The following is a 9,700-nucleotide window of genomic DNA, read 5'->3' on the forward strand; positions in this document are numbered from 1 at the left end:
CGTTCCTGTCTGGTCCAGCGACGGTGGCTTTGTGCATAGGCCGACGTTGTTGCCGTGTTTGATGTCTGGTGAGGACCTGCTTCCAACGGCCTACAAGCACCTTCAGTCCAGCCTCTTCTCAGCTATTGCGGACAGTCATGGAGCACTGATGGAGGGATGTGTGCGTTCCTGGTGTCAACTCCGGGCAGTTGTTTGTGCCATCTTCGTACTGTCCCTGCCAGGTATGAATGTTCGGCTATGTCGCTGATCCTGTCCAGGGTGTTGTTACACAGTGTGGTCTGCCACTGCCGAGGCTGCGATAGCTGTCTTGTCGCTGTCGCTATCCTCCTGTTGTGCTGTTTAGGCGGTCTTCACAGTATGACATTGCAATTTAATCAGCCTTGGCCAATCTGCAGTCCGCATTCCTCCTTGCAGCATCTAAGGCACGTTCACGCAGATTGATGCAGGGACCTGGGCATCTTTCTTTTGGTGTTTTTCAGAGTCAGTAGAAAGGCCTCTTCAGTGTCCTACGTTTTCATAACTGTGACCTTAATTGCCTACCGTCTGTAAACTGTTAGTGTCTTAACGACTATTCCACAGGTGCATGTTCATTAATTGATTATGGTACATTGAACAAACATGGGAAAGTGTTCAAACCCTTTACAATGAAGATCTGTGAAGTTATTTGGATTTTTACGAATTATCTTTGAAGACAGGGTCCTGAAAAAGGGACGTTTATTTTTTTGCTGAGTTTATGAGGCAAACCATATACCAGATTTTCTACATGCCTTTTAAGTGCTAATCTTTGTAATTTAGGTACAGTATGAAAATAAGGAGAAGATAATTAGGCTACAGAAGATGAGCATTACGAGCAACTCAGTTACACCAGCTCTGTCAGGAGGAATGGGCCAAAATTCACCCAACTTATTGTGGGAAGCTTGTGGAAGACTACATGAAACGTTTGACCCAAGTTAAACAATTTAAAGGCAATGCTACCAAATACTAATTGAGTGTATGTAAACTTCTGACCCACTGGAAATGTGATGAAAGAAATAAAAGCTGAAATAAATAATTCTCTCGACTATTATTCTGACATTACACATTCTTAAAATAAAGTGGTGATCCTAACMGACCTAAGACAGGGAATTTTTACTAGGATTAAATGTCAGGAATTGTGAAAACGGAGTTTAAATGTATTTGGCTAAGTTGTATGTAAACTTCCGACTTCAACTGTAATTGCCATGTCAATAAAGTCTACTGAATTGAATTGAGAGAGACAGAGAGAGCGAGATTAACCTGGGCCCTGACAGTAAATCTCAGTAAAAGCAAAATAATTGTGTTCCAAAAAAAGGTCCAGTCGCCAGGACCACAAATACAAATTCCATTGCCCTAGAGCACACAAAAAAAACTATACATACCTCGGCCTAAACATCAGCGCCATAGGCAACTTCCACAAAGCTGTGAACGATCTGAGAGACAAGGCAAGAAGGGCCTTTCTGTGCCATCAAAAGGAACATCAAATTTGACATACCAATTAGGATCTGGCAAAAAAAATACTTGAATCAGTTCTATAACCCATTGTGAGGTCTGGGGTCAGCTCACCAACCAAGAATTCACAAAATGGGACAAACACCAAATTGAACAGACCCCACAGAGCCCCAGGACAACACAATAATTACACCCAACCAAATCATGAGAAAACAAAAAAATTACTTAAAACATTGGAAAGAATTAACAAAAAAAACAGAGCAAACAAACGCTATTTGGCACTAAACAGAGAATACACCGTGGCTGAATACCTGACCTCTGTGACTGACCCAAAATGAAGGAAAGCTTTGACTATGTACAGAATCAGTGAGCATAGCCTTGCTATTGAGAAAGGCCGCCATAGCCTGTCTTCTCTTGAAAGCCAGGTCTGCCTATGTGCACACTGCCCACAAAATGAGGTGGAAACTGAGCTGCACTTCCTAACCTCCTACCAAATGTATGATCATATTAGAGACACATTTTCCCTTCAGATTACACAGACCCACAAAGAATTTGAAAACAAATACAATTTTGATAAAATCCCAWATCTACTGGGTGAAATARCACAGTGTGCCATCACAGCAGCAACATTTGTGACCGAAAAGGGCAACTAGAGAAGAACAAACACCATTGTAAATATAACCCATATTTATTTATTACATTTTTWAAAAATGTAACRTTTATTTAACTAGGAAAGTCAGTTAAGAACAAATTRTTATTTTACAATGACGACCTACCCCGGCCAAACCCTCCCCTAACCCGGACGATGCTGTGCCAATTATGCGCCGCCCTATGGGACTCCCGATCACGGCCGGTTGTGATACAGCCCGGAATCGAAGCAGGGTCTGTAGTGACGCCTCTAGCACTGAGATGCAGTACCTTAGACCGCTGCGCCACTTGGGAGCATACATTTATATTTATTTTCCCTTTTGTACATTAACTATTTGCACATGGTTACAATACTGTTCATTTTTTTGTGTTATTTCACTCTTTTTAATGATCTATTTCACTTGCTTTGGCAATGTAAACATATGTTTCCCATACCAATAAAGCCACTTAAATTGAAATTGAATTGAATTGAGAGASAGAGATAAAAGGAGAAAATAAACAAAAGGACCACAGAGCCGGTTGAAAGTGGGGCTGGAGCCGAGCAGGGCAGGACTGTGTGTTGGACAGTGAGCRAGTGAGAGATCCAGCCGACTGGACGGCCCTGTACAGAGCTGTGATATCGGACACTCCAGCCAGAGAGAGAGGGAGGAAGAGGTGGAAAAGAGAGAGAGTGAGGGAGAGAGAGAAATAGAGAGYAAGCAAACCAGGCCAAGCTTGCACCCACCATCACCACCACCAAAGGGCGGGCCGCATGCTTGTTTTCTCCGAGCTTTGCTTGGCTCGGCCAAGCTTGGCTTGGCTTGGCTCAGTCTGGCTCCTCTCAGGTCTCTATGTGGTTGGACTAACAGGCCGGGCCTGGCAGGGTGGACTGTCAATGCAAGACTGACCGGATTGGCCTGGCCGCTGGGTTCTGTTGTGTTGTGGAAACAGTAGTGGGTTGCGTCTCAAATTTCACCCTATTCCCAGTATAGTACACTACTTTTGACTAGGGCCCTATAGGTTGGAGTGGTCGAGGCCAGAGGTCCAGCCTGGGGCAAGGSAAGGAAGGGGAGCAGCCTGCTGAGAGCCAGCACAGAGAGCACTGCCTGAGAGCATATAAATCCATACAGTAGTGGACTGGAGCAGCCTAGTCCAGAGGTCTATAGGTCCAACCTGGGCCAGAGAGGGATCAGGCCATAGAAATAGAATGGCTAGAACAGACATTCCCATCCAATTAAATTTCCGTCTGTGGCCTGAGGGCCTTTAATCCCTTCTAGTTACTATATTTCTTTGGCTGAACTAAGGCCTCCAGAGGGTTTACAGTAAGGGGAAATGACGGCCTAACGATGCCAAAGACCAGCAAGCCCAGCTTCCCCTCTCACGCCTACACCTCCACAGCGTTCGGAAGAAAATAACAGTGTTTTCAGATTCAGAACCTTTTTTATAAATAAAATTTGACAAGAAATGAATTAAAACATGATCCTCATTGGATTCATAGTCACAGAGGGGCCAGTGGCCTTGGTTTGGGTCTGGCGCAGAACTCTAGGCTTAGTCCCAGATAGCACTCTAATACCCTATATAGTGCACTACTTTGAGCCAGAGCTCTACTGAAAATGTAGTGCACTATATAGGGAATAATGTACAATTTTGGACACATCCATGGGTAATTACAGAGGCTTATACAACATGGTCTGTAGGGAGTGAGAGTTTCACTCAGCCCCACGGAGTTTATACCTGACCTCTCTTGTGCTCAACACATTTACATCACACCCCCCCGTCACCGCACCAGGACATGACAACTGGCTGCATCACTGGAGACTTTCAGTCAGGCCATTCTGCTTAAGTTTTTAAGAATAGCAGTAAAAAAAAAAAATAACACTCAAACCCTGAATAGCTGCATATACTCTGGGGATTTTTCTAAGACGAGGGGGAGGGAGGGAAAGACGGGAGAGAGAGGGGGGGGGGAAATGTACTTGTACCTCTGAAACAAATAAAGGAAATGAACGTTAGAGTCCAGCTTTGGTTTCCCACCTCTCGCCCTGCTTTACTCTCCCCCTCCTTACCTCTCCCCCTCCTTACCTCTTCTCTCATCTTGCAGGTGCTGAATGACTTATTAATCTCAATCGTATATCTAGCAGGGATTTATCGAGAGAAAAATGCTCTCTCACTCTCCTTTCTAGAGAAAAACACATGCTAACACTTGGGACCTCTTCGGGGGTTAGTATTTCAAACATGTCTCTACTGCGAAACATGTTTAAAGCCTGTCTTCTGTGAAAAATAAGGGCAGAGGAAAATGTGGGGAAGAGAGAGAGAGACAGAGACCGAGAGAGAGACAGAGAGAGAGAGCAGCAGCTGCAGTCTAATAATGTGTTGTACAAGTGATACACTCGATCGGCAGGACCGAACAGCATCCTCTGGTAACTCACGGGGCGGGGGCCTATACATATTTGTAAACAATAGCTGGTGCACAATATCTAAGGAAGTCTCAAGGTTTTGCTCGCCTGAGGTAGAGTATCTCATGATAAGCTGCAGACCACACTATCTACCTAGAGTTTTCATCTGTATTTTTCGTAGCGGTCTACATACCACCACAGACTCACGCTGGCACTAAAACTAAACTCAATGAGCTGTATTCCGTCATAAGCAAACAGGAAAACGCTTACCCAGAGGCGGTGCTCCTAGTGGCCGGGGACTTTAATGCAGGGAAACTTAAATCAGTTTTACCTCATTTCTATCAGCATGTTAAATGTGCTGGAGGGGGAAAAAATTGTAGACCACCTTTACTCCACACACAGAGATGCGTACAAAGCTCTCCCTCGCCCTCTATTTGGCAAATCTGACCATAACTCTATCCTCCTGATTCCGGCTTACAAGCAAAAATGAAAGCAGTAAATCACCAGTGACTAGATCAATAAAAAAGTGGTCAGATGAAGCAGATGCTAAACTACAGGACTGTTTTGCTAGAACTGACTGGAATATGTTCCGGGATTCTTCCGATGGCATTGAGGAGTACACCACATCAGTCACTGGCTTTATCATTAAGTGCATCGAGGACATCGTCCCCACAGTGACTGTACGTACATACCCCAACCAGAAGCCATGGATTACAGGCAACATCCGCACTGAGCTAAATGGTAGAGCTGCCGCTTTCAAGGAGKAGGACTCTAACSCGGAAGCTTATAAGAAATCCCACTCTGCCCTCTGACGAACCATCAAACAGGCAAAGCGTCAATACAGGACTAAGATCAAATAGTACTACACCGGCTCCGACGCTCGTCAGATGTGGCAGGGCTTGCAAACTATTASAGACTACAAAAAGGGAAGACCAGCRGAGAGTTGCCCAGTGACACAAYCCTATCAGACGAGCTAAACTACTTCTATGCTCGCTTCGAGGCAAATAACAATGAAACATGCATGAAATGATCAGCTGTTCCYTACGACTGTGTGATCACGCTCTTTGCAGCTGAGTAAGTAAGTGAGTAAGACCCTTAAACAGGTCAACATTCCCAAAGCCGCAGGGRCAGACAGATTACCAGGACGTGTACTCCGAGCATGRGCTGACCAACTGGCAAGTGTCTTCACTGACATTTTCAACCTCTCCCTGCCTGAGTCTGTAATACCAACATGTTTCAAGCAGACCACCATAGTCCCTGTGCCCAAGAACACTAAGGTAACCTGCCTAAATGACTACRGACCCGTAGCACTCACGTCTGTATCCATGAAGTGCTTTGAAAGGCTGGTCATGGCTCACATCAACGCCATTATCCCAMAAGCCKTAGACCCACTCCAATCTGCATATCACACCAACAGATCCACAGATGATGCAATCGCTATTGCACTCCACACTGCCCTTTCCCACCTGGACAAAAGGAACACATATGTGAGAATACTATTCATTGACTACAGCTCAGTGTTCAACAACATAGTGCCCTCCAAGCTCATCACTAACCTAAGGACCCTGGGACTAAACACCTCCCTCTACAACTGGATCCTGGACTTCCTGACGGCCCCCCCCCTCCGGTGGTAAGGGTAGGTAACAACGCATCCGCCACGCTGATCCTCAACACGGGMGCCCCTCAGGGGTGCGTGCTCAGTACCCTCCTGTACTCCCTGTTCACGCATGACTGCACGGCCAGGTACGACTTCAACACCATCATTAAGTTTGCTGATGACAACAGCGGTAGGCCTACTCACCGACAACGATGAGACTGCCTATAGAGAGGAGGGCAAAGACCTGGCCGTGTGGTGGAAGAACAACAGCCTCTCCCTCAACATGATCAAGACAAAGGAGATGATTGTGGACTACAGTAAAAGGAAGACCGAGCACGCCTCCGTTCTCATCGACGYGACTGTAGTGGAGCAGGTTGAGAGCTTCAAGTTCCTTGGCGTCCACATCACCAACAAACTATCATGGTCCAAACACACTAAGACAGTTGTGAAGAGGGCACYACAAAACCTATTTCCCCTCAGGAGACTGAAAAGATTTGGCATGGGCCCTCAAATTCTCAAAACGTTTTACAGCTGCACCAGAGAGCATCCTGACGGGTTGCATCACTGCCTGGTATGGCAACTGCTCTGCCTCTGACCACAAGGTACAACAGAGGGTAGTGCGTACAGCCCAGTACATCACTGGGGCCAAGCTTCCTGCCATCCAGGACCTCTATACCATGAGGTGTCAGAGGAGAGGCCCTAAAAATTGTCAAAGACTTCAGCACCCTAGTCATAGACTGTTCCTCTGCTACGGCACGGCAAGCGCTACCGGAGCGCCAAGTCTAGGTCCAGAGGCTTCTAAACAGATTCTAAACAGATTCTAAAACAATACATTATAAAATCCAAGTCACAACAACAAATGTAGCGTTAAAAATTGGCAAAAAACACACATTTCATTCCACAGGGAGTGGCGTGAGAAAGGGATGCAGCTTGAGCCCACCTCTTTCAACATGTTACATACTCAAAGGTTTGGGGTCACTTTGAAAGAAAAGCACATCTGTTGTCCATTAAATAACATCATCGGAAATGCAGTGTAGACATTGTCAATGTTGTAAACGACTATTGGTTGCTGGAAACGGCTGATTATGAATGGAATATCTACATAGGCGTACAGGAGGCCCATATCAGCAACCATCACTCCTGTGTTCCAATGGCACGTGTGTTAGCTAATCCAAGATTATCATTTTAAAAGGCTAATTGATCATTAGAAACCCTTTTAATTATGTTAGCACAGCTGAAAACTGTGTGTTCTGATTTAAAGAAGCAATAAACGGGCCTTCTTTAAGAATAGTTGAGTATCTGGAGCATCAGCTTTTGTGGGTTTGATTATAGCTAAATGGCCAAAAACAAGATCTTTCTCTGAAGACTCGTCAGTCTATTCTTGTTCTGAAAAATGAAGGCATTCTAATGCGCGAGAAATGCCAAGAAACTGAAGATCTTGTACTACTCCTTCACAGAACAGCGCAAACTGGCTCTCAACATAATGGGAAGGCAAGTGGCACAGGAGTGGGAAGCCACAAGGGGAAGCAAGTGACAACTGAGCAAGAGGACAAGTACATTAGTGTCTAGTTTGAGAAACAGACGCCTCACAAGTCCTCAACGGCAGCTTCATTAATTGTGTGAAATACCACAGTGTGCATCAGCAGGAAGATTTGTGACCTGTTGCCACAAGAAAAGGGCAACCAGTGAAGAACAAATAACCATTGTAAATACAACCTATATTTATGTTTATTTATTTATTTATTATTATTTATTTTAACTATTTGCACATCGTTTTAACACTGTATATAGACATAATGACATTTGAAATGTCTCTATTCCTTTGTAACTTTTGTTTGTAATGTTTACTGTTCATTTTATATTGTTTATTTCACTTTTGTTTATTATCTATTTCACTTGCTTTGACAATGTAAACATATGTTTCCCATGCCAATAAAGCCCTTTGAATTCAATTGAATTGAGTGACAGAAGTCAACACTGTTGAGCTTTTCAGGTGGCATTGGGACACCTGGCTCTGTCTCAACACTTTTCCGGGACACATTTCTTTATAGAAAACCAGTTGTAATGGCTCAGGACAGAACATGCAGCCAGTGGTGCTCCATTTGTGGCCACCTTTTCTAACAGCCTCTGTATTACACTGCTTAGTCTACATGTAGTGCTGCTCAGTATGAACTTCGCAGTCTGCTCTGTGGGGACTACGCAGTCTGCTCTGTGGGGACTACGCAGTCTGCTCTGTGGGGACTACGCAGTCTGCTCTGTAAGCGGAGGTGGCAGGTCGTTGGGGCCTGGGTGCTTGTCCGTCTGTGGCTGCTGTGTTTTGTCTGAGCATGTGGAGCCACTGGACCACGCTGGGCCAGAGGGCAGACATTCACCTCTATCTGGGGAATCAGGGAGAGAGTTCTGGAAAGACCAGTACTCAACTGAACCCCATGCTCCCTCCACAGCTCCCTCAGTTTCACATCCAAGCATCCAACACCATCAGCTGGCAAGGGTCAGGCCAGACTGGGCTACTTGTCCTCCACAGTCCACACACCAGCTCTCTCTTTCTCTCTCTCTGGCTCTCCATATCTCTAAATTACTGTTGGAGGGGGTCGGTTTATAAACAATAAAACCTCTCAGACTGGGACTAGTATCTCAAATCTCTTTGTTTTCTCCAGTTTTGGCCGAGCAGCAGAAGAACACAAATCTGAGGCGTTCTGCAGTGTAAAACCCAGAGAATCGGGTTTGGCTGCCCGTAGACGAGACCTCAGAATGTGTGCATTGAATTATATTCATTAGAGSAACTATTTTGTGCGTTCTAAGCGTCACGCTGAACGCCCTTTGAAGTCTATAGGTGTGTGACCGATAGGAAGGATGGATAAAAGGATGGGTGAAAGCGGCTTACGACGTGGTAGTCAATGGCGCGTTAGAAAATAAATGAAACCTTTTTGAAAAAGCTTGGCCCGGTTTAGCCAGACTCCGACGGGTAGCTTTGATAAGTAACTTCAACCTGGAACCAGCGAAGCGGGAATGATCTTAAAGGAGCCGCTCTTTGTAGTTCCTTGTAGTTCCAGGGGATGACAAGCATCCGCAATTCTGCCTATGGTATTAGTGAAACGGTCCATATATGATTGGAGCGGTTGGAGAGGTTGACGGTTGATTGCACCTGGACTTTGCCATGAAGAACAGTGAGTCATTTTTCCTATCCGGACTGAGCTCTGCTAACTAACATCTTGCAAACTGTTCTTTTTTTTTTAGGAGAACTAGCTAGGGTTATTTGAGATGATGACATTGAAATATCATTGTGGATCATAATGGAAGGATCAGGCTGTGGCCTTTGATGTGGAGGAATGGTCAGGGGGCGTGACGTTCAGTAATAGAGGTCTGTGGGTCAGGTCTTATTGCCAAGTCCCCTCTCTCTCTCTCTCTCTCTCTCTCTCTATTCAAAGGGCTTTATTGGCATGGGAAACATATGTTTACGTTGCCAAAGCAAATGGAACAGACAAACAAAGGGACATAAACAAGGGAAACATTAGTGAACATTAGACTCAAAAAAAGTTTTGAAAGAATGTAGACATTTCAAATGTCATATTATTGGCTTTGTACAGTGTTGTAACAATGTGCAAGTAGCTGAAGT

At 45.0% G+C, this 9,700-nt stretch overlaps 1 pseudogene; it reads right to left on the reverse strand.

Annotated features, from left to right (window-relative positions):
- Positions 1-8,452, reverse strand: part of LOC111973565 (MAGUK p55 subfamily member 7-like) — a 173,846-nt pseudogene extending 165,394 nt beyond the window's left edge.
- Between the last annotated feature and the right edge of the window lie 1,248 nt (positions 8,453-9,700).

Source organism: Salvelinus sp. IW2-2015, linkage group LG14 (assembly GCF_002910315.2).
Source record: "Salvelinus sp. IW2-2015 linkage group LG14, ASM291031v2, whole genome shotgun sequence".
NCBI lineage: Eukaryota > Metazoa > Chordata > Actinopteri > Salmoniformes > Salmonidae > Salvelinus > Salvelinus sp. IW2-2015.